The sequence below is a fragment of the Triturus cristatus genome, chromosome 7 (assembly GCF_964204655.1).
Source record: "Triturus cristatus chromosome 7, aTriCri1.1, whole genome shotgun sequence".
Lineage (NCBI taxonomy): Eukaryota > Metazoa > Chordata > Amphibia > Caudata > Salamandridae > Triturus > Triturus cristatus.
In genome coordinates, this window is record NC_140590.1 from 217,326,720 (window position 1) to 217,350,410 (window position 23,691).

Sequence of the window (23,691 nt, forward strand, 5' to 3'; positions counted from 1 at the left end):
GTCTCGGAGTCCTCCTAATCCTTCGACTGCCTCCACCGGCAGTATGGCCATCACCCTCTCCTCCCAGGGCTGGTAGTGTACGGGTCTGCGGGACGGGCCTCCTCCAGTGACGTTGGCCTGGTTGTGTTCATCCGTCATCTTGGCTCGGACCCTCCTCCGCAGATCGTACCACCTGTTCTGGCATTCCTGCTTGTTCCTTCTGGTGTCCGTAACAGCATTCACAGCATCGACGATGGTCTGCCACATGGCTATTTTTTCTGCAATGCTGGTCTGTCTGACCAATGTTCCAAAGAGGTGTGGCTCGACTCTGAGGATTTCATCGACAAGGACATCCAACTCTCGGTTACTGAACTTTGGATTCTTGTTAGTGGGCATGGTGAGGGGTGTGGGTGTGGATGGTGGGGGGTGGGTGTGGATGGTTGTGGGTGTGTGGGTGTGGTTGTGCAGGTGTGTGTGTGTGTGAATGTGATGAGGGTGTGTTTGTGAAGGTGGTTGTGTGAAGGTGTGCAAGTGTACGGTGTGTTGAAGCTTCTAGTTTGGTGCTGTAGGTTGTCTGTGGGGTCTGGCAGCAGTAAGTCTGTTGCAAAGGCTCATGGTTTGTGTGTGTGGGCCCTTTTTATTGGTCCATTGGTGGGTGTGGCTGTGTTTGAAGTTTGGGTGGGTGTGTTATAAGGAGTGGTGGTGTTTTGGGCCTCTGTTTGTTTTTGGCAGTTGCAGGTCAGTGAATGTGTTTTTTTAGTGGTTGTTGGACATGTTTAGTGGCTTTGTGCCATTCGAATGGTGTATTCTTGTGTTGTTTTGTTTTGTCCTGGTTGTGTACGTGCGTTTTTAGCGTGTGTACGGTGTGTACATGGGCCATTTGGTTGTACAGTGCTGTCCTTGTGTGTGGCTTGGTACGACTCGTACATGCGGTTGTGATGTTGGGGCCTGGGGTGCGCTCCGTACTTAGGAGGTTGTGGTGGGGGTGCGACTCTGACGTACACGGGTGTACATACACGGTGGTACGACACGTACACGGGTGGGGGTTCGACTCGAACGTACTGGGGTGTACATACACGGTGGTACGACACGTACACGGGTGGGGGTTTGACTCGAACGTACTGGGGTGTACATACACGGTGGTACAACACGTACAGGGCTGGGGGTACGACTCGAACGTACAGGGGTGTACATACACGGTGGTATGACACGTACACGGGTGGGGGTACGACTCGAACGTACACGGGTGTACATACACGGTGGTACAACACGTACACGGGTGGGGGTTCGACTCGAACATACTGGGGTGTACATACACGGTGGTACGACACGTACACGGGTGGGGGTTCGACTCGAACGTACTGGGGTGTACATACACGGTGGTACGACACGTACACGGGTGGGGGTTCGACTCGAACGTACTGGGGTGTACATACACGGTGGTACGACACGTACACGGGTGGGGGTGCGACTCTGACGTACACGGGTGTACATACAGGGGGGTACCACACGTACAGGGGTGGTGGTTCGACTCAAACGTACTGGGGTGTACATACACGGTGGTACGACACGTACACGGGTGGGGGTTCGACTCGAACGTACTGGGGTGTACATACACGGTGGTACGACACGTACACGGGTGGGGGTACTACTCGAACGTACTGGGGTGTACATACACGGGTGGGGGTTCGACATGTACACGGGTGTACATACAGGGGGGGGTGTACATACACGGGGAGTACGACTCGAACGTATGGGTGCTGGGGGGAGTGTTGGTCGCGTATGCGGGCACATGTCTCCATGGTTGCTATGGGAGTTCGGTGCGGATGGTGTTTTTACCATACGGTTGTACGGTCGGACGCACGGGTAGGATCGTGATTCCTCGGTCGGACTTCACTTTTCACATTTGTACGGTAAATCGTCCGAGGACGTGTCGGACACATTTTCCGACCCGAGGACGTGTGGGGAATTATTCCCGAGGCGGTTCGTATGGACTATTTACCATGCGAATCGTGATTGCCAGTTTGTACGGCACTTGTCCGATTCGTACGGTAAAAATACCGGATACGAGTCGGACGGGCCTTTTTTTTACCGGATCGTGATCGGCACCCTAATCTCTGATTTCTTGTTCATGACTTCTGTAGTTTAGTTTTGCTCAGCAATCCAACTCTTAAATTTCTTCCTGTTTCCTTTGTTATCCGTACTGTCTTCTGCGTTAGTACTAGGGCCATTCCCATCTCTACAAGTATATTACCTCAATACTGTGTTTTAAATGTCATCCCAGAAAGGAATTATAGCCATAATATTACTATTAAAACACAAAAATATCAGAAATGAAATATCTAAAACAAAAATAAAGACTACCTATACTTAACTGGTTAAATACACATTTTTACCTTTATAGAAAACAAAAATATTGGAAACAAAAACATTGTTACCTATAGGAAAAATATAATACGCCAAAATATTGATTCACTTAATTTCGACTACAATATGAATATATAAAAATATTTTTCATATAAAACAATTACTTCAAATAAACCCAAAATATTTTATGCACATATTTAAATTAAATAATAATATATAATATATGTGCAAAATATTTACCACTCGCCCCAATGAATTATAAAACAATGCCAAAAGAAAATGAACATTAAATACAAACATTCAACTACCAACCTAAGTATTAATAAATATATATAAATACAATTATATTTAAAACTATCAAACTAAAAATCACACATCAAAATTAAAATCTAAATTAGAACATTGGAATGTTGGATTGTATGACATAATTTCGAAAGACACAAAATCGACCTACAATAATATCCCAGCAAAAATATCGTGGTCAAGAATATCAACATCCTATCTACAACATGGTAAGTACAAAAATATCGATAATTTAATATCGATTTCAAAAATATCGTAATTAAAAAATATCGTTTTTTATTTTTCTTTAAAAATATATGTAAAATAAACCATATAATACTTATAAATAAAAGAAACATAATTAAATATATTTTATATTATGTAAAATGTATAATTAATATATATAATTAAATAAAACTTTAATTAAACATATATATAATATGTAATATATACACTTACTTAATAAATAATTTTAATAATAATTTCTGTAACATATAAATTATTAAATATTTTTTAATTACCAATACATCTATACACATAAATCCACATAAATCAATAACATTAACAAATATTGAATAATTACATATAGCAAATAATAATCAATATTTTTAATTTGAATAATTTTTATTATAAATTATATATTACAATAGCTAAAATATTACAAAACAAACTTCCGAGAGTGCAACAGTAAACATAACATTGGATAGCGTAGGGGTAAAAATTACTATTCCGATTCCAAAGAGAGCAACAGTAGGGAAAGCGTTGGATAGCGTAGGGGTAAAAATTACTATTCCAACTCCAGAGAGTGCAATAGTAGGGAAAGTGTTGGATAGCGTAAGGGTAAAAATTACTATTCCCACTCCAGAGAGTGCAACAGTAGGGAAAGTGTTGGATAGCGTAAGGGTTAAAATTAGTATTCCAACTCCAAAGAGTGCACCAGTAGGGAAAACATTGGATAGCGTAGGGGTAAAAATTACTATTCCAACTCCAGAGAGTGCAATAGTAGGGAAAGTGTTGGATAGCGTAAGGGTAAAATTTACTATTCCCACTCCAGAGAGTGCAATAGTAGGGAGAGTGTTGGATAGCGTAACGGTAAAAATTACTATTCCCACTCCAGACAGTGCAACAGTAGAGAAAACGTTGGATAGCGTAGGGGTAAAAATAACTATTCCAACTCCAAAGAGTGCAACAGTAGGGAAAACGTTGGATAGCGTAGGGGTAAAAATTACTATTCCAACTCCAGAGAGTGCAATAGTAGGGAAAGTGTTGGATAGCGTAAGGGTAAAATTTACTATTCCCACTCCACAGAGTGCAATAGTAGGGAAAGTGTTGGATAGCGTAAGGGTAAAAATTACTCTTCCCACTCCAGATAGTGCAACAGTAGAGAAAAGGTTGGATAGCGTAGCGGTAAAAATTACTATTCCAACTCCAAAGAGTGCAACAGTAGGGAAAGCGTTGGATAGCGTAGGGGTAAAAATTACTATTCCCACTCCAGTAAGTGAAACAGTAGGGAAAGCGCTGGATAGCATAGGGGTAAATATTACTATTCCAACTCCAGAGAGTGCAACAGTAGGGAAAGCGCTGGATAGCATAGGGGTAAAAATAACTATTCCAACTCCAAAGAGTGCAACAGTAGAGAAAACGTTGGACAGCGTAGGGGTAAAAATTACTATTTCAACTCCAGAGAATACAATAGTAGGGAAAGTGTTGGATAGCGTAAGGGTAGAAATTACTCTTCCCACTCCAGATAGTGCAAGAGTAGAGAAAAGGTTGGATAGCGTAGGGGTAAAAATTACTATTCCAACTCCAAATAGTGCAACAGTAGGGAAAGCGTTGGATAGCGTAGGGGTAAAAATTACTATTCCAACTCCAGAGAGTGCAACAGTAGGGAAAGCGCTGGATAGCGTAGGGGTAAAAATTACTATTCCCACTCCAGATAGTAAAACATTTGGGAAAGCACTAGATAGCATAGTGATTCTATGAACATTATAACCAATTCAATAATTTGTTATAAAAAAAATAGCATGTTAACAATGTATTTGAAAAAATATTATTATTAAATACCAATTATGTAAAATAAATATTTAAATAAATAACTTTAAATTACATCCCACACTATTCCCCCTTTAACACACAACACACTACAAATACAAAATGCACAATAGATTTAAATATCAATGTATCTCCTATTTACAATTAATAATACATTCTTTATAATTAATATAGTTATTAATTGACTAATTAATACATATTAACTACGAAATTATAAATATTCACCTATTAATTATTAATTACCAATACATTAATTAGCAATAACAACAAATAAAATACAATAATAAATTATTTGTATTTACTATATTTAACTAACTAATAACAATTAATTAATAATATTTACAAATAAATAAAAAATAACATTATTTATTTTATTTTAATTACATCCCACCCTATTCCTCTATAAACCCACAACCCACTACACATAAAAATTCACATAATTAATTTAATTATCAATTAATCACTTAATAAAATTAAATCACCAATTAATTACTAATTAGCAATTAATTAAGTAACAATAACAATAAATAATTATTAATAATAACCTAATTATAATGTATATAATTAACCAATTAATAAAATCATTTTACAATTAATAATTAATTAACAATTAATTCATCAATCAATATAATTAATTACCAATTATTAATTAATTAACAATTAATTATTCATAAATACCAATTAAACAATACATATTAATTCATTAATTATAATTAAATTACTTCCCACCCTATTCCCATATACACCCACAACCCGCTCTGATACTAAAACGCTAAATTAAATTTACAATAATTATTAATATCTAAACATTTATTTTTAAATTTATTAAAATACATTACAATAATCTTTAACATACAAATAAAATACATATTAAATTACATTACACTAAATAAATATCGATATTATTGATATCGAAATTTTTGCTTACGATATTACTTACCTCGATATTAATTACTTCGATATTATTAACTTCGATATTACTTACCTTGGGATCGATATTCTGTCCATCGATATTCTTGACTTCGATATTCTTTACCTACGATATTAAAAACACGATATTATTGTAGGTCGAAATTTAAAACTCGATATTTTGGCTAAACACCGGAATGTTGGGAGCTCCATTGTAGACAATGGAGTGCTCCATGCTTCTACGGGCCGGTGAAGGCCCGCAGAGCAACATTCCAATGTTTTACAATAGCTTCTCGAAGCTCGAGGGGATTTAAATCCCCTCGAGTTTTGAGAAGCCTTTGTTTAATTTGTTAGAACATTCTGCCCTCTAGTGGTAGAATGTTCTAATAGCCTTATAGCCCTTCGTAGCAGGGCTATACCGCTATTAAAGTCCCGCTTCTTTTGTTAAAGTCCCTCGCCTTCGGCTCGGGCCTTTAACGCTGCAGCGGGCCTTTAATAGCCGGTATAGCCCGCTACGGAGGGCTATAAGGCTATATTAGCATCTACTATAGAACTACTGAACTGATAAAAAAGAATTGCACTAAAACTAAACCAACCAATGAAATACTACTATAAACAACTTTAACCAATAAAATCAAACAATTAAATCAACAATATAAAAGGCACACTAATTTACTCAACTAAGTATTTCAAAATTGGCAAATGATGCCAGATGAGGAATCTCAGCAGGATTCTCTCACCGGACCATTAAAGAAGATGTATATATACCTAAACAACTACCTAACCTAGGGGCATATTATCAAGTACCGGCGTTAAAATTATCGCCGCTTTAGCAGCAGAAAACCGCCGCTAAAGTGGCGATAATGGGCTTGATAATATGCCGCAGAGAATTCCCATAGAAGCCCATGTTCTGGTGTCAACAGTCTGGCACAGGACACACGGGTCACAGTGTATTAGGCAAGACAGACATGGAGCACCATACACACCCGTGATGGGCCCAACCAGCTGAGGGGGTGGACACACAACCGTGCCGACAGACATATTGAGTACAGCAACAGTCATGCACAGAGGTCAGGGATCCAGTCCAGTGTCCTGGGGGGCACCCAGGTAAGTGTAGACAGGTGGCAGAACCATGTCCTGCAAGCTTGAGTCCGGTGGATGCAGAGAATGGGGGCCTGGCCAACGTTGGATGCATGGGGATGGCACATGTCACAATACCCACACAGTCATGGACATCATGCACAATACACAGTCTCATCCCACACACACAGATTGCATCTTGCTACTCGACACATAGACCCATAGCCACTATCAGGGAAACCCATGCCAGACATGCTGGATGCCCCGTGGCAACACACCAGCATTGACTGAGAAGAGGCACCTTGGAGGCATAGGGACACCTTTATTAGTCATGTTTTCGGGGTTGCAGAGGCAACTTGAAGTACACATGAACACTTCATGTGGAGTAACATGTGGGTCCAACACTGGCACCCCCCTTCTGCAGCACAAATGCGTGATAGCCATGGAACTGGCACACAATTGTCGGTTAACAGCGTAACACCCACAGCTGCTCACGGAGAGACTGCCATACACCATTGATCCGCTGATGCAGAAGTCCCACACCATGTCAAGCCAATGCAAACCGTATGTGTCCGAGGGCAGTGTTACACACATTGATGCCATCATCACAATCCACTATCCCATCACTGATGACTGTCAACAAGTCAGACCATCTATTCAGGTGTACACAGCTGCATGTCGTGTCCCATGGTGATGCTACATGGCTGCAGAGGAACCAAACATCGACAGGGGCAGTGTGCATACATCGTGAACAACTGCCAAACCCAATACACCCCTGATGCATCCCTTACCCTAAGGAGACTTCCAAACTAGTCCGTGCGAGTCAGCACACGATGACGTGTCCATGAGGAATAGCAGTGCCACAACAATGCAACCAGCAGACGGCATGCGCAAGTACCTGGGGAAGAGAGACACACAAGAAGTCAGCCACAAAAAGCACAGACACTTGCATGTGCATTTACTCGACACATGTACGGATGACAACATGCTAGGTCACAATTATGACTGGGGGAATACAACCATCACTGCCACCATCACTCCAGTGACACACCCACACACACCTCTGACTCATGTGCCATACATGCAGGTGGAGACACACATCACAACACATGCCACACGTGGAGCAATGTGTGCACACTCAGACACTGGTACTCACCACTAAGCAAAGAAGTCGCGTATGAGCCGAGTCCGGATGTCCTCTTGCGGCTCCACATCCTCCACATCACTGGCCCCATTGCCAAGCCCTTCGTCCTCCACGGGTGGATGGTCCTGGTCATGTTCATCCAGGATGAGTGGCACAGCTTTCTCAACTGCCATGTTGTGCAGCATGCAGCAGACCATGAATATTTTGCAGACCTTCGCAGGGGCATATGGGAGCGCGCCGCCGGTCTTGTGGAGGCACCTGAATCGGCTCTTTAGCAGGCCAAACGTCCTCTCTATCACTCGCCTTGTCCGACCATGGGCGATGTTGTAGCGGAGCTGGGCCGGCGTGATGGGGTTGCGGAGAGGTGTGATCAGCCATGGCATGTTGGGATAGCCAGCGTCCCCTACATGGAAACAACATGGACATTAGTAGGACAGGGGAAGCGGTCGGGCTGGAAGTCTACGCAAAATACAGGACAGCAAGAGTGTACCCACCAACAACACATGCTCGTTCGTTGCGCAGCTGCGTCATCATTTCAGGCATCCTGCTACGCCTCATGATGTAGGCATCGTGTGCTGATCCTGGAAAACGAGCACAGACATGTGAAATCACCATGTTGGACAGACACACCACAAGGGCATTGATGGAGTGGTAGTGCTTCCGATTGCGGTACGCCACCTCCTGTGCGTGTGGTGGCACCAAAGCAACATGTGTCCAATCTATGGACCCAATGACATGGGGCATCCCTCCCAGGGCATAGAATCCACGCGTGACCACAGTCAACTGTTCAGGGGTTGGGAACTTGATGAAGTCATCCAGGTGAATCAACATGGCCTCTAAGAAATCATGCAGCACACGGCAGAACATGCTCTGGGACATGCCACCAACATGAGCTATGGTATATTGAAAGGTACCCGCGGCTAGAAAATGTAGGGCTGCCATTACCTTCAGCTTGGGTGTAAGTGCCGTAGGATACCTGTGCAGCGGTTGCAGTTGTGGTGCCAGTCTCGCCGTCAACTCCAGAATCAACCGTCGGGGGAAGCGGTAGCACCGGATACGATCATTCTCCTGCATGGCAGCCAAGTCCGGAATTGCTCGGGGAAGAGGCGGCGCTCTGCAGTAATTTGGAAGTGACAAGGATGAGTGAGTGCACCACAACAACAAATAATTTGTACTGAGCACATGTTAATCTGTCTATACACATGTGCTACATACGGAGTTGGGTATGTGCCACGTGCCCTGGACACGTATGGCTGCCAGGTGACACTCCTACCAAGAGGCAGCTACACACGGAGATTGAGAACCTCCACATGCCATGCCATGGGATTGGCTGTGTCCCAGTGCAAGTGAACAGCCAGACGCAAGACTGGAGTGACATACAGCCACACATCAGTAGGATGGCGATTGCAGAGACTGGTAGCGGAACACTAGAGCCACAGGTCACATGACATTACACTAGGACAGCCCACACACCTTGCCATGAAGGTGCACATGTGCATATGAGTCACCACACATTCATTGAGAGGATGCATACATGTCCTTGTTACGCTACTCCGTGTCACATGCATACATACGCACCTCACATCCGATACCACATGTGGCATGGTGTGCGGAACAGTGTGCAATGTCAATCTACACACAGACACATGTTGGTTGCTGCAACAGCTGCAGCTTTTGAGGGTGCTCCAACATAAACCTAATGGGAAGCCCCCACACATACATGACATAGTCACATCGTGCACCGTGGGTAGTGACAAGTCAGGTGTGGTAACCCCTGTACCGGGCATCAGGGGACACTTCCGTGTGTTGCTGTCCGTGCCATGCCAGTGTCGGTCAACCCAAGTGTGCAGTACGACATGCACACATGTCCAAGGAGTCAAGGGCATGCCTGGCACACATTGCACCGTCACACATCACATCTGCACACATCTCATCATACATCTGGTGCCTTCTCGACTCAGGAGTAATGTTCCACATCACAGCCTGTCACACCTGTGGCCCACACATGTAGTAATGCACAGACAATGCCTTGATGTCCATCCATGGACAAGTATGTCCGCCCTATTCCTTCCTGTGTGCTGCCTGTCACCACTGTGATGTGTGAAAACCGCCGTACTGCTGCTAAGAGGGCCTGTGTACGTTCCCATATCACTATGGGAGTGCTGCCGTATGTGTACCCATCTTGATGGTGAGCGTACAGGCATGTGTACGGTCCATACCACTACGAGTACGCATACGCAAGTACACCCATAGTGGTCGGGCCGTACACGCGCCTGTACGCTCCATATCACTATTGGTGTCCTCGCGTATGCATACACGTAGTGGTACGGGCCGTACACGCGCCTGTACGCTCCCTATCACTATTGGTGTCCTCGCGTATGCGTGCACGTAGTGGTACGGGCCGTACACGCGCCTGTACGCTCCCTATCACTATTGGTGTCCTCGCGTATGCGTACACGTAGTGGTACGGGCCGTACACGCGCCTGTACGCTCCCTATCACTATTGGTGTCCTCGCGTATGCGTACACGAAGTGGTACGGGCCGTACACGCGCCTGTACGCTCCCTATCACTATTGGTGTCCTCGCAGATGCGTACACGTAGTGGTACGGGCCGTACACGCGCCTGTACGCTCCCTATCACTACGTGTACGCATACGCGAGGACACCAATAGTGATAGGGAGCGTACAGGCGCGTGTACGGCCCGTACCACTACGTGCACGCATACGCGAGGACACCCATAGTGACAGTGAACGTAGGCACGCGTGTACGGGCCGTTGCTATGCATTTGGGGTGCCCTAGGGCCCCGGAACGCACCGTACCTGTGTGTGAAGCTCCAAATTACATAGGGGACACATGAGGGACAAGTATTAAGGCCTACATGCATGCTGGTTGTCATGGAGACCAAGTTCAAATTTTGATTTTGTTCAGGAAGGTGCACAGCAGAAGTCAGTTGGAATTAATCTACTTTGTTGCAATGTGTTTGTGGGGCTGACATCATGCAGGAGAAAAAACAGATTGAGAACCCACAGACTGCTAGGTTTGAAGGGATTGGAGGAAACATAGGATGCAAATGTGAGTGACCAATCACTCTGTACTCCTGTGCATGAGATGGGCCAGCAAGGCAGATATAAGGCAGCCAGGTCCCATGAGGGAGCACTTGCCTGGACATCTCTGTATTCCACGACCCAGCTGCTGCTACTGATTCCCTGGAACCATGTCAAGGGCTGTGGAGAGGTCACAGCCATTCACCCTGGAGGAGAACATGGCTTTGGTGGATGTGATCCTCCCACGGTACCCCATGCTGTATGGGCGACCAGGTTATCAGGTGAGTGCAGTGTCCACTGGCACAGACTGTGTCCCTTTTTTGTGACTGTGACTTCTGCCATTGTGTCCAGGTGTGACACACATGCTATGTACTGTAGGGGGGATCCCAGGGGGGGGATGCCTGATGTCTCCCAGCAGTGCCCAGAGACAGGAGGGGTGGGTGCAGAGTCCTCCCAGCAGTGCCCTGAGACAGGAGGGGTGGGTGCAGAGTCCTCCCAGCAGTGCCCTGAGACAGGAGGGGTGGGTGCAGAGTCCTCCCAGCAGTGCCCTGAGACAGGAGGGGTGGGTGTGATGCACAGTGTGAGCCAGGATCATTGATTGTGTAGTTGCCCTCATTCCACCTGTGTCCCTTCAATGGCACGTACTGCTTTTGGCCTTCCCCCAAAGGATCATGTCCCTATGACAAAGGTGCAATGCGTTGGATGCATACTATGCCTTGTTGTAAACAGCAAATGTGTTCTAATCTGTGTCCCTGTGACATGTGCCAGGTGTATTGATGTAGTGTCACTTGTTCATCCTCACAGGTAGACGCCTCTGCCAAGGAGAAGATATGGCTGGACGCCGTCAGCGCCGTGAGGAGTGCGGATGGTCGGAAGCGGCGCCTGTCCCAGGTGAGGAAACGCTGGCAGGATATCCGGTGCTGCACGCGGAGGATCGCACGGGTCCTGCTGGGGGACTCACCTGAGAGCCATAAGAACCGCGGGCGCCGCCGTCTCTCCCACATCCAGAAACGTGTGCTGGCGGTGGTCTTTCCAGACTAGGACAGGCGCCTACAGGAGATGCAGCAGCCGGAAGGGGGTAGGTACATGTGTGTTTGTTGTGTTTCACCAGCATTTGTGAGTGCACTGTTCCATGGATACACTTCCAGGGTTTATGGTGCTGTGCAGATCCTGTTAGCCAGAGTATTGCAGTGCTCTCCTGCCTCCCTTCCCCTCCTTGCAATGTGTTCCCTGGTCTGTGTGTAGTCACTCCATCACAAGGTTATGTAGCCTGACACCTTCTCCAAGTGTACAATGCCTGCAGCATCATGTGTGGGGGTGGTGTGTAACAGGTTTTGTGACCTTGCCTGTGCCCTGTCCAGTTCTGGACTTGTGGGTTCCATGTCAGTTGGCACTAATGCTGATTCCAGACATGGGAGTTGATCTCTCGAGTGCGAGGCCTTCCAGCAGGCATGTCCCATGTGGTGGCCTGTGACATGATGTGCATGAGTGTGCGTTACGCATAGTGCAGGGATGTTAGCGTGTGTTGCAGTCATTCCCATTCAGGAGCATGGAGTTGTGTGGCCACTACTGTCCCCAGGGGCATCTTTTCCTAGGTATCATGTGTGTAATCCGAGAATGTCGACAATCTCTGTGTCTACAGCATAGGTTGTGCTCTGTGCCATTGTTCCCTGGCACCATGTATATTGACGTGAGATGTATTACAAGTGTCCACTGTCCAGCCTGACCTGATTTTCCAAGTACATACTCACGGTGGCCATTGCCTGTGTGTCTTGTTGCAATCTGATGATGCCCATTTGTACATGATTATTTGGACAGGCGCACCTTGGGGAATTTGTGTGCAATATTGATTTTTTGCATCCCATGTGTATTTCACCCAGACTAAGAGATGTAAGTGCTTCCTGTGTCTCCACAGATTTGTCTCATGTAGGGGGTGGGTGGTGAGGGCATGGCCTACATGTCAAGACCTGTAATCTCCTTGCTAGGACTGGCCAGTGTGTGATGTTTGTCTGGACATACACTCAAGGTGCAGTGTGCCAGTCAGGGTGGGCATGTTATCATGATGACCTATACTGCATGTGCCTCTAGTTCCTGGATGTGGTCCCTGCTCATCCCTATTGCCTGCCACGCTGTGTGTTGCAGATGCAGTGCTGGATTGTCCCCAGGGCCTTGCTCCTCAGTCAAAATTCCATGTCATCTCATTTGCTATTGTGTCATGCTCTCCATAGATTTTTCCATGGCATGGTGGGTCACACAACTGTGTCTTGCAGGTCCTACATATGTACCTTGTTTTGTAGTTGTAACTCTTCATTTGTTTCAGGCTATGCACTGTAACTTAAGTAGATTGGACTCATGTGACATATGTATACAGGTGTATGATTAATTTCTGTCTCTTCACCCTGCCCACAGCATCGTCGGGGGACACGGAGGGAGACATGGACACAGACGGCGTGGAGGGACCGAGCACCAGTGCCAGCGGTGACATCGTGCCTGGCACATCGAGTGGGACTGAGGCGGTGGAGAGTGAACCCGGGGACCTGTCGACTGGCACAACAGAGTATGAAGCTGACGGGTCCGAGGATGATCTCTCCGAGTGGGCAGTGGCTGCACCACCATCTGACAGCAGCCCTACATCTGGCACCGCCCCCTCCATTGGCATCAGCCGCCTCCCACGTGCTCGTGTCCCTTCCCAACGTGCCCGGTCACCGCATGTCTCCTTCCTGCCAGGCACCGCACCCCCTGCCCCTGTCTCCACTGCTGCCGCCAATGCTGAGTCTGTGGACATCCAGCGGCAGTTGCAGATTGGTCAGACTGCGATCCTTAATGTCCTCCATGGCCACAGCCAGGTCCTCAACAACATGGAGGCATACTTGGAGGGCATTCATTCATCGCAGGCTGACCAACGCAACTTGCTGAGGTCCATAGACTCCACACTGACTGCAGCAGTGGGTCTCCTGCAGCGCTACGTCCCACCCCCTACCCCTGCCCCTTCCACACTTCCCACTGCCATGCCTGTCCCACATAAACCCAGACGTAAGCATGCACCCACCACAACAGACACAGGCACCACACCAGCAGGGAAGGTCCGCCGCACACCTCCTGACACGCACACACAGGGTGAAGTAGGCACACCCACTGGGTCGGGGGGCAAACGTGTGACACGCAGCCAGAGTGGGAGTCCGCATTCCACCCAATCCACTCCCTCCAAATCCCCTCCCCTCAGCTCTCCTGGGCACATCTCCCCCAAAGACTCCTTCATGGCCGCTCTGTCCCTGAGCCCCACAGTGACACCACCCCGCAAGCGGTTAAGGAAGTCCACGGTCAGGGTGCTTGAGGCCCCCACCCTGTCCACTCCCTCCCCCAGTGGTGCTGCGACCCATCCCTCTGACCCACCCCCCTCCTTGGGGCCTGTGGTTCCTTCGGGTGCAGGGGAGTCCCTGGAGGACCTTGCCGAGGTGTGCAGCGCGCTCCTAGAATCCAGCTTTGGCCCTGTCCAACCCCCTGTGGTGGAGTCCTCCATCCCTGCACCCATGTCGCCTACCCCTCGCCCTCCTGTCCCTGCGGTGCCTGGTTCTTCCCCCCACATGATGCCCTCACCCCTGTGGAAGACAACGGCTTGTAACTGTGCAGGCAAGCTAGGGGACACGCATCCCACTGTGTCCCCCATCCGGCTGTGACTTCTGGACTGCCCTATGGGCTTTGTAAATATTGAACTTGCTACATACCAGTTTTTGGATAATGCTGAATAAAGCTATTTATTTTTTGCCCTTGGAACACTACTGCTTTGCTGGTATTGCTGTTGGTGGGGCTGCTACATGGTTGTGGGTGGTGTTCATGTGTTGGGTGTGTGGGAAATGTAGTAGTGTGCTGGTCATAGGGGGGACCCTGGGATCTGTGTGCCATCACACGGTGTTAGCTAGCTTTCTCCATTCATGTAAGCAGTTGCTGCATGGTGCAATTGTCCCAAGGTGTATTCCTTCCTCTGTGTACCCTGACTTCTTCCCTGCAGGGTGTCCCCTGACTTTAGCGCAGAGCTGTGTGTACATTAGCTGGGTGTGTGACGGAGTCCTTCAACTTTGCACATGCATGCTGAGCCATTCTCCACCTGCATCATTCGTGGCATCCTTGGTAGTCATTGTACTTGTGTATGTGGACTATTGACATGACTTCATGTGGACATGTTTTCTTTTTGGCCCTATGCATGCGTATACTCCCAGCCTCGCACACATGTGGTACATGTACTGCAGGGTCTTTGTGCACCTGACTGACATTTGTGGGCATGGTATCTGTGGCTACTCCACCCTTTGCATTCCATGGGCACTGCTGGGAGTGTTAGGCACCCACCCCTCCTGTGTCTGGGCACTGCTGGGAGGACTCTGCACCCACCCCTCTCATGTCTGGGCACTGCTGGGAGGACTCTGCACCCACCCCTCCTGTCTCGGCACTGCTGAGAGGACTCTGCACCCACCCCTCCTGTGTCTGGGCACTGCTGGGAGGACTCTGCACCCACCCCTCCTGTGTCTGGGCACTGCTGGGAGTGATAGGCACCCACCCCTCCTGTGTCTGGGCACTGCTGGGAGGACTCTGCACCCACCCCTCTCATGTCTGGGCACTGCAGGGAGGACTCTGCACCCACCCCTCCTGTCTCGGCACTGCTGGGAGGACTCTGCACCCATCCCTCCTGTGTCTGGGCACTGCTGGGAGGACTCTGCACCCACCCCTCCTGTGTCTGGGCACTGCTGGGAGTGATAGGCACCCACCCCTCCTGTGTCTGGGCACTGCTGGGAGGACTCTGCACCCACCCCTCCTGTGTCTGGGCACTGCTGGGAGGACTCTGCACCCATCCCTCCTGTCTCTGGGCACTGCTGGGAGGACTCTGCACCCACCCCTCCTGTGTCTGGGCACTGCTGGGAGGACTCTGCACCCATCCCTCCTATTTCACAATATGTACGCTCATAACATACACGGATGTGGGTACGCTCCATGCAATCGAGGTGGGGGTACGTGTGGTACTTACTTACACTGTTGGGGTGGGGGGTACGCTCCATACGTACGCGGGTGGGGGTACGTGTGGTACTTACACTGTTGGGGTGGGGGGTACGCTCCATACAAACGCGGGTGGGGGTACGTGTGGTACTTACACTGTTGGGGTGGGGGTACGCTCCATGAGACCGCGGGTGGGGGTACGTGTCGTACTTACACTGTTGGGGTGGGGTGTACGCTCCATGAGACCGCGGGTGGGGGTACGTGTCGTACTTACACTGTTGGGGTGGGGGGTACGCTCCATGAGACCGCGGGTGGGGGTACGTGTGGTACTTACGCTGTTGGGGTGGGGGGTACGCTCCATACATACACGGGTGGGGGTACGTGTGGTACTTACACTGTTGGGGTGGGGGGTACGCTCCATGAGACCGCGGGTGGGGGTACGTGTCGTACTTACGCTGTTGGCATGGGGGGTACGCTCCATACGTACGCGGGTGGGGGTACGTGTCGTACATATCCGTCCCCACGCTATGTGATGCTTGTGCTGCCCGTCCCCAGGCCTTTGCCACGTGGGTACGGGCCGTCCCGCCATTGTTGGGGTGACGTAGGTGTGGGCGTGGTACGACTCGTACCCACGCTCTTAAGGCGTGGGTATGGGACGTACCTGTCTGGTTGTGTTGCCGGTTCGCGTCATCACGAACTTCTGTTGTGGCGGTCGCTGGCTTAGCTGGACACGCCCCCACCCCCTCGTAGTGACCAGGGCCTGAGGGTCAGGTATGTCCAGGGCATGTGTGCTGCGTGACTATGGTGGTGGTTTTGTGGCCTGCCCCTGGTCCTGCCCCCCCCTTTCCCCCCTCCCTTTGTTGTTCTGACCTTCTGCGGCGTCTGCGTCGGAACCTGTAGAGGAGGTCGACTGCTATGACGGCCGGGATGACATGTAGGTTCGGGTCCATGTCTGTCCGTCGCGTACGGGTACTCCTTGTTCGCGTCGTCCTGTCTGTCCGTCGCGTACTGGTGCTCCTTGTTCGCGTCGTCCTGATTTCCTGGCAGTTTTTGGCAGCCGGAAAATATTCGCCCGTATGTACGCGCCAACCCCCCCCAGCCCCCGTACGTTCGAGTCGACCCACCCCGCTCCCGTACGTTCGAGTCGACCCCCCCAGCCCCCGTACGTTCGAGTCGTACCCCTCGTGTATGTACACCCGTGTACGTTCGAGTCGTACCCCCACCCGTGTATGTACGGTGCGTACCCCCAGCGCTACGCGCTGGGGGTACGCACCGTACATACACGGGTGGGGGTACGACTCGAACGTACACGGGTGTACATACACGGGGGGTTCGACACGTACAGTTCGACACGTACACGGGTGTACATACACGGGGGGCTACGACACCTACAGTTCGACACGTACACGGGTGTGCATACACGGGGGGGCTACGACATGTACAGTTCGACACGTACACGGGTGTGCATACACGGGGGGGCTACGACACGTACAGTTCGACACGTACACGGGTGTACATACATGGGGGGGTCGACTCGAATGTACGGGGGCTGGGGGGGTCGACTCAAACGTACGGGGGCTAGGGGGTGGTCGGCACGTACATACGGGGGCTGGGGGGGGTCGACTCAAATGTACAGGGGCGGGGGGGGGGTCGGTGCGTACATACGGGGGCGGGGGGGGGTACGGCGCTTACCGGGCCACCTACTCCGGTCGTTTTGCGCCGTACTTCGCTTTTCCGGCACTTTTTGGGTGCCGTGAAAATATTGCCGTCCGGACTGCTGTCGGTTCGAATCGTACTTCCTGGGTTGTGAAACGCTGCCTGAAAGCGTCCCGACGTCACGTCGCAGCATTCCCGGATCACATTCGTATGCATATTTTCGTCTGTGTTTCTTACGATTCGTACGGAAATGGTGTTTCCGTGCGAATCGTAATTCCATGTTTGTAAAGTTTTACAACCGGGTACAAGTCGGATGGAGAATACGCTCCGACCGACAGTTCGTATCCGGTTTTTACCGGATCGTAATCGGCACCTTAGTGATTTTTCTACTTGATTTCTTGAAACCGAAGTTCCCTAAGCATCTGTATTTTTGTCAAATGTAGCTGGAGCAATTTCCCAAATCCAGTCATCAAATTCTTGCAGTGTAGGACCTATTTCCCTACGGGTATTATCAGAATTTGCAATCATTGGTATTGGATTTGATTGTCCTACACTTGAGATTCTAGGAAGGACACCTGTTCCACCCATTCCAGTAGGGATGTTCAATAAATATATATGCTTTCCTCTATCCCCAGATTGATAAATTGGGATGACAGGTCCTATTATAACTGGAAAAAAAGGGCATCAGGAGTATTCAGTGTCAGGCACCGCCCCGACAACGAACGCCATCACCTCTGGAGCTCTGAACTGCATACTCCTCAATGTGTGCGCCCTGCCCAGACACTCCATAGAGATCTGGGACCTCCTCAACACCCTCTCACCATACGTTGCCTTCCTCACAGAAACTTGGACCAACACCTCCTCTGCCCCTGGCATCGCCACTGCCATCCTGGTCGAATACAAGATCCAGAGGAAGGACCGCCCTACTGCCCGGGAGGAGGACTCAACATCGCACACAAGAGCTCCTGCTGACTTTCCACCACCACCACAAACAACCCTTCCTCCACCACTGAACACATCCACTTCCAGGTCCAGACCAGCCCTAGAACCACACTTCGAGTCACCCTCGTCTACAGACACACCAGTCCCCGTGCCCCATTCGCCACCACCATCGCTGACTTCATTGCACCCCATGCCATTGCCTGCATGGACTACATTGTCAGAAACCTGAACTTCCACCTCAACAACCACAATGACCCCAACTCCACCACCCTCCTGGACAACCTCACCAATATCAAACTGAAACAGCTCTTCACTACGCCTACTCACAAAGCAGGAAACACCCTCGACCCCCATCTTTGCAGGAGGTCAACAACATCCAGTTCAGCCACACCACTCAATCCCCATGGACAGACCACCACTGCATACAATTCCACATCAACAAACCCATGCTTCCCAAATCCGCACCATGCCCCCCAATGAAGGAACTGGAGCAAAGTCAATGAGGAGCAGCTCAACTCCACCCTCAGCCACGATGCACCCACCACCCTGACTGACGCCAACCTCCCAGCCAAAGAACTCCACAGATTGATCTCCAACTGAGCAGACAAGCTCGCACCACTACGCAACCCCAACAGACAGCACCCCAGGAAGGCCACTGGTTTACCGTTGACCTTCAAGAATCCAGACGTCTCAAGAAGATCTGGAGAAACAGCAAAACGCCTGAAGACCGCACCATCTACAAGAACGCCATGACGTTATACCATCAATGCATCTGAATCACCAAAAACACCTTCATGCATAACAAGATACTTGCCAACTCTAGCAACTCCAAGAATCTCTTCAGCGTCATCCAGGAATTCACCAATCCCGCTAGCGAATCTAAGGACATTACCCATCCCCAGGACCTCTGCAACAAGCTTGGATCCTACTTCCATCTGAAAATCAAGAGCCTCTATAACAATTTTGATGACCAGACACCTGACTCTAAAACCACTTCTCTCTCCAGCAATGGCAGCCAGCCCACCATCTCATCCTGTAGCCTAGTCATGGCAAGACACTGTCTTGACCATGAAAGGCATCCCCTCTGGGGCCCCCATGGACCCCTGCTCACCACACATCTTCCACTGAGCAACCACCGCCATCACTCCAGAACTACAACACACCATCAATGCCACCTTCAAGACCGGCATCTTTCCAGACAACTGGAAACAAACAGAAGTTAGACCCTTGCTCAAGAAGACCTCATCTGATCCCACGGACCTCAAGATCTACCGGCCCATCTCTCCCCTCCCTTTTGCAGCAATGCTCAACTAACAAAATTCATTGAAGAAAACTCCATCCTCGACCCCTCCCAATTGGGATTCCGCAGCAACCACAGCACCCAGACCGCTCTCCTCGCTGCCACAGATGACATCTGCACTCTCCTCGACCAAGGACACACTGCGGCCCGATCCTACTTGACCTCTCTGCAGCTTTTGACGCCATCTCCCACCGCACACTCAGTGCCAGACTCCATGATACCAGCATACAAGGAAAAGCCCTTGACTGGATTTGCTCATTCCTTACCAGCAGAACCCAAAAAACAGACTACCTCCCTTTCTATCCGAACCCACAGAAATCAACTGCGGAGTACCCTAAGGATCATCGCTCAGCCCAGCCCCATGCTCTTCAACATCTACATGGCCCGTATCGTCAGACAGCACACACTCAGCATAGTATCCTATGCTGACAACACCCAGCTCATCCTCACCAATGACCCCACCACCACCAGAATCAACTTCCAGTAAGGAATGAAGAACGTTGCATCCTGGATGAACAGCAGCTGCCTGAAGCTCAACTCGGAGAAGACAGAGGACCCGCCCCTTCACATGGGACAACACTTGGTGGCCGCCTGCCCTCCACAGCCCTCCCATCCCCACTGACCATGCCCGGAACCTCAGTATCGTACCCGATTCCTCCATCTCCATGACCCGACAGGTCAACGCCGTCACCTCTAGCTGTTTCAACACCCTCCACATCCTTCAAAAGACCAGCAAATGGATTTCCACTGAATCAAGAAAGACCGTCACCCACGCACTCAATAACAGCAGACTCGACTACAGAAATGCCCTCTATGCCGGGATCAACAAGTCTGTACTCCGCAAGCTCCAGACCATACAGAACACCGCAGCCAGACTCGTACTCGGCATCCCTCGACACGAACACATCACCCAACACCTGCAGAACCTTCACTGGCTCCCCATGGAGGAGAGAGTTACTTTCAAGATACTCACCAACGCCTACAAATGCCTCCACAACATCGGACCCAAATACCTCAACGAAAGAATCTCCTTCCACATACCCAAAAGACACCTCTGGTCAGTCAACCTTGCCCTCACCGAAATCCCTCGCATCAAAAGAGCCAGAACAGGTGGTAGAGCCTTCTCCTACATCAAGGCCAAGACATGGAACGAGCTCTGATCGACATCAGATGCGCCCCCTCCCTGAACATCTTTAGGAAGACACTCAAGACCTGGCTTTTCGACTGAACGGAGCTACTTATCCCCCAAGCGCCTAGAGACCCTCACGGGTGAGTAGTGCACTTAAAATTCCCCTGATTGATTGATTGGTTGATTGATTGTTAGGGTCTACTCCTCTTGGAGCCTCTATTCCTAACAGGAAAGAATTGTGTGGATTGGAACATGTGGGCCTAGTAGGTGCATCAGATACTATTCCAGTGAAGGAATTCGGTATACTCGGAGGTTGATTCTCACTATATGGAAGAGGACAATTTAACAAAAATGTATTTAAAAATATGTCATCAATATCATTCTCTCTCTCATCAGTCAGTGCCAATGTCTGAGAGTCCTCATTATGTTTTTTCTTTTAGGTACACCTCTCTCCTTCACCTTTCTCTGCAACTCATACAGGATACATTTGTGTTCCTACCGCAATGTCTGTTCTCCAAGCTTTCTATTGTGCGTCCCATTTAGCCACAACATACTGATTTAAGGTATTCTTGTACTTTCCCCGATATTTCAGTTTTTCATTTTGATGGGCAACATGTTCCCATTCCCCAAGAGCTTCAAATTGCATAGGTCTTGGGGGTGGTCCAATATCATATAGCTGTCTCATTAAATCTTTAAGAATTCAAATGTTAAAGGTTCCATATTGTGAGAAAGCTAATGATCTATCTTTTTTTGCATATTTCATCCAATTGTCTAACAATGTACATGTATGATAACCTCTCTCTTGGGTCATATACAAAGCTGGAGTACCCTCAGGTGGTATTGGTCCCCTTTCTCTAGTAGGTACAGGCACATCTACCTGTATTATTATATTTTTAAATTTTTCCTTCAATGAATATTTGATTTGTCTTTTTAAAAATATTTCTTTCAACAACTTTAGAATATACTTTCTTGTTTTCGTTCAACCAACAAATAGCAAAGCTGCTTTCTATGATGTAGTCAACCTATCCCAGCACGGCTTGACATCAACCAACCAAAAATAGCGTTGACACTCTGTTATGTCACTCGACTCCTTGCGGCAATTACCCCTCCATTACAATGTCTGCAGTGCGTCCTTCTCCCAGCAAAAATGTCATCACAGCAGAATGTCACAAAGATATTGTTACAAAGCAATGGTATAAGAGACAAGCTTTCTTCTCCACTAAAAAGAAATGTATTGACTTCCACTCACTCAGTATCTTCATCTATCACACACAAGCCTCGATCAGCGTGAACTAACTTAAACCCTTACTATTATTCTCTGTGCACTGAGAACAACCCTCATGAAAAGCACCTTCAAACTTCTGCAAATCTCAGGAGCGTTCAGCAAGGTTGCGAATAGCCAGTCCAGTTCATCTAGAAAGTAATCTGTCCATGCCCACTGTCGTTACAGCAAGAGTCACAGTAGCATGACAGGGACCCTTTGTTCTGCATGGATGGATCTGCTCCAGAAATAAGGACATAAAGGTGTAAGGGTGTCAGGGCATAAAAAAGGCATCATATATTTCTTGAGATAGGCAATTATACTTGGTCAGTTTCCGGGGTGACACCTCCGAGGAATCCCTTCAATTTATCAGACCACTCAGTCCATTGGTCAGTTGGTAATGGATGAACATGATCACAGTAAAAAATAGATGTTCTCCTCTGCTGGACTATGTCAGAGTAAGTCCTGATCCCCAAGTACTGTCCTCCAGGTCCTGAACCCTTGGCTGTGCTCACAGTGTACTCCCCCCGCCTAACTGAAAGTTTCACTGGACTCAACGGAGAGCATAGATGCTGACAACTGTCATCAACAGCTTCACTGGATTCAATATGACCTAGCACCCATTGATTGACAGATTCCCTGAACTCTAAGCCAAGCAGCACTTGAGCTGCAATGTTAGAAATTGGGTTATAGGTTAAGGGGGGTGGAAGACCCACTCATGCAACAACCCCAGTCATTTGCAAACTGAAGCTCAAAAGTCACTTAACTAATCCTTGCTTAACCCTCTGATAGCTTGGCACAAAGCAGTCAGATTTAACTGCAATAATGTGTAAAGTATTTATGTAGCACACAAACAGTAACAAAGTAAAAACATGACACAAAAAAACCTCAAACTAATTCTGAAAAATGTGAAGGTTCCAAGAAATATAATGAGGCTAAATGACAAAATTCAAATCAGTAGTATTGGAGGTATGCAATTCCAACGTTTTAGGCGTTTAGCTCCTAAACACATAAAGCACCTCTTACGATCATGTGGTTGCACTAGACTGGCAGACAGTCAAAAGTTCATGCCGACTGTGATGGAGCATGGGTTGGATACAGGCACCAGGTTAGTCCTGCTGAACAATTACCTTCAAAGTCTGGCACAAAGTGTTCAATTCATGGTGAAGGAGGCGAGAGGAGTAGGCTGAGCATCGCAAATAGTCATCGCTGTAGCGTAAATAGCAGGCTGGTCATCGTGGGCTTTCATCACTGTAGCATGAAGAGGCAGTTGGGCAGCTTGGATGGTGTTGCCCGACACCGTCAGATATCATTTTTGTACTGCGAAGTGCAGATCTCATGTTGCGGTCATCACTGGTTGTCACTGTTGTGTTTCTCGTGTTGGAGGTTAGCCCGAGCAGCAGAGTTACAGCAAGAACAGTCATGAAGATCCCCAACTTTATGCTTTTCAACTTTTCTTGTAGAAGAGTACCCTCTGATACCAGCTAAGGGCCCAGAACCTAGTGGGGCGCCTCTTGGGTATCAAGGAATCACTCCAGCAGAGGCTAGCAGGGCTCACT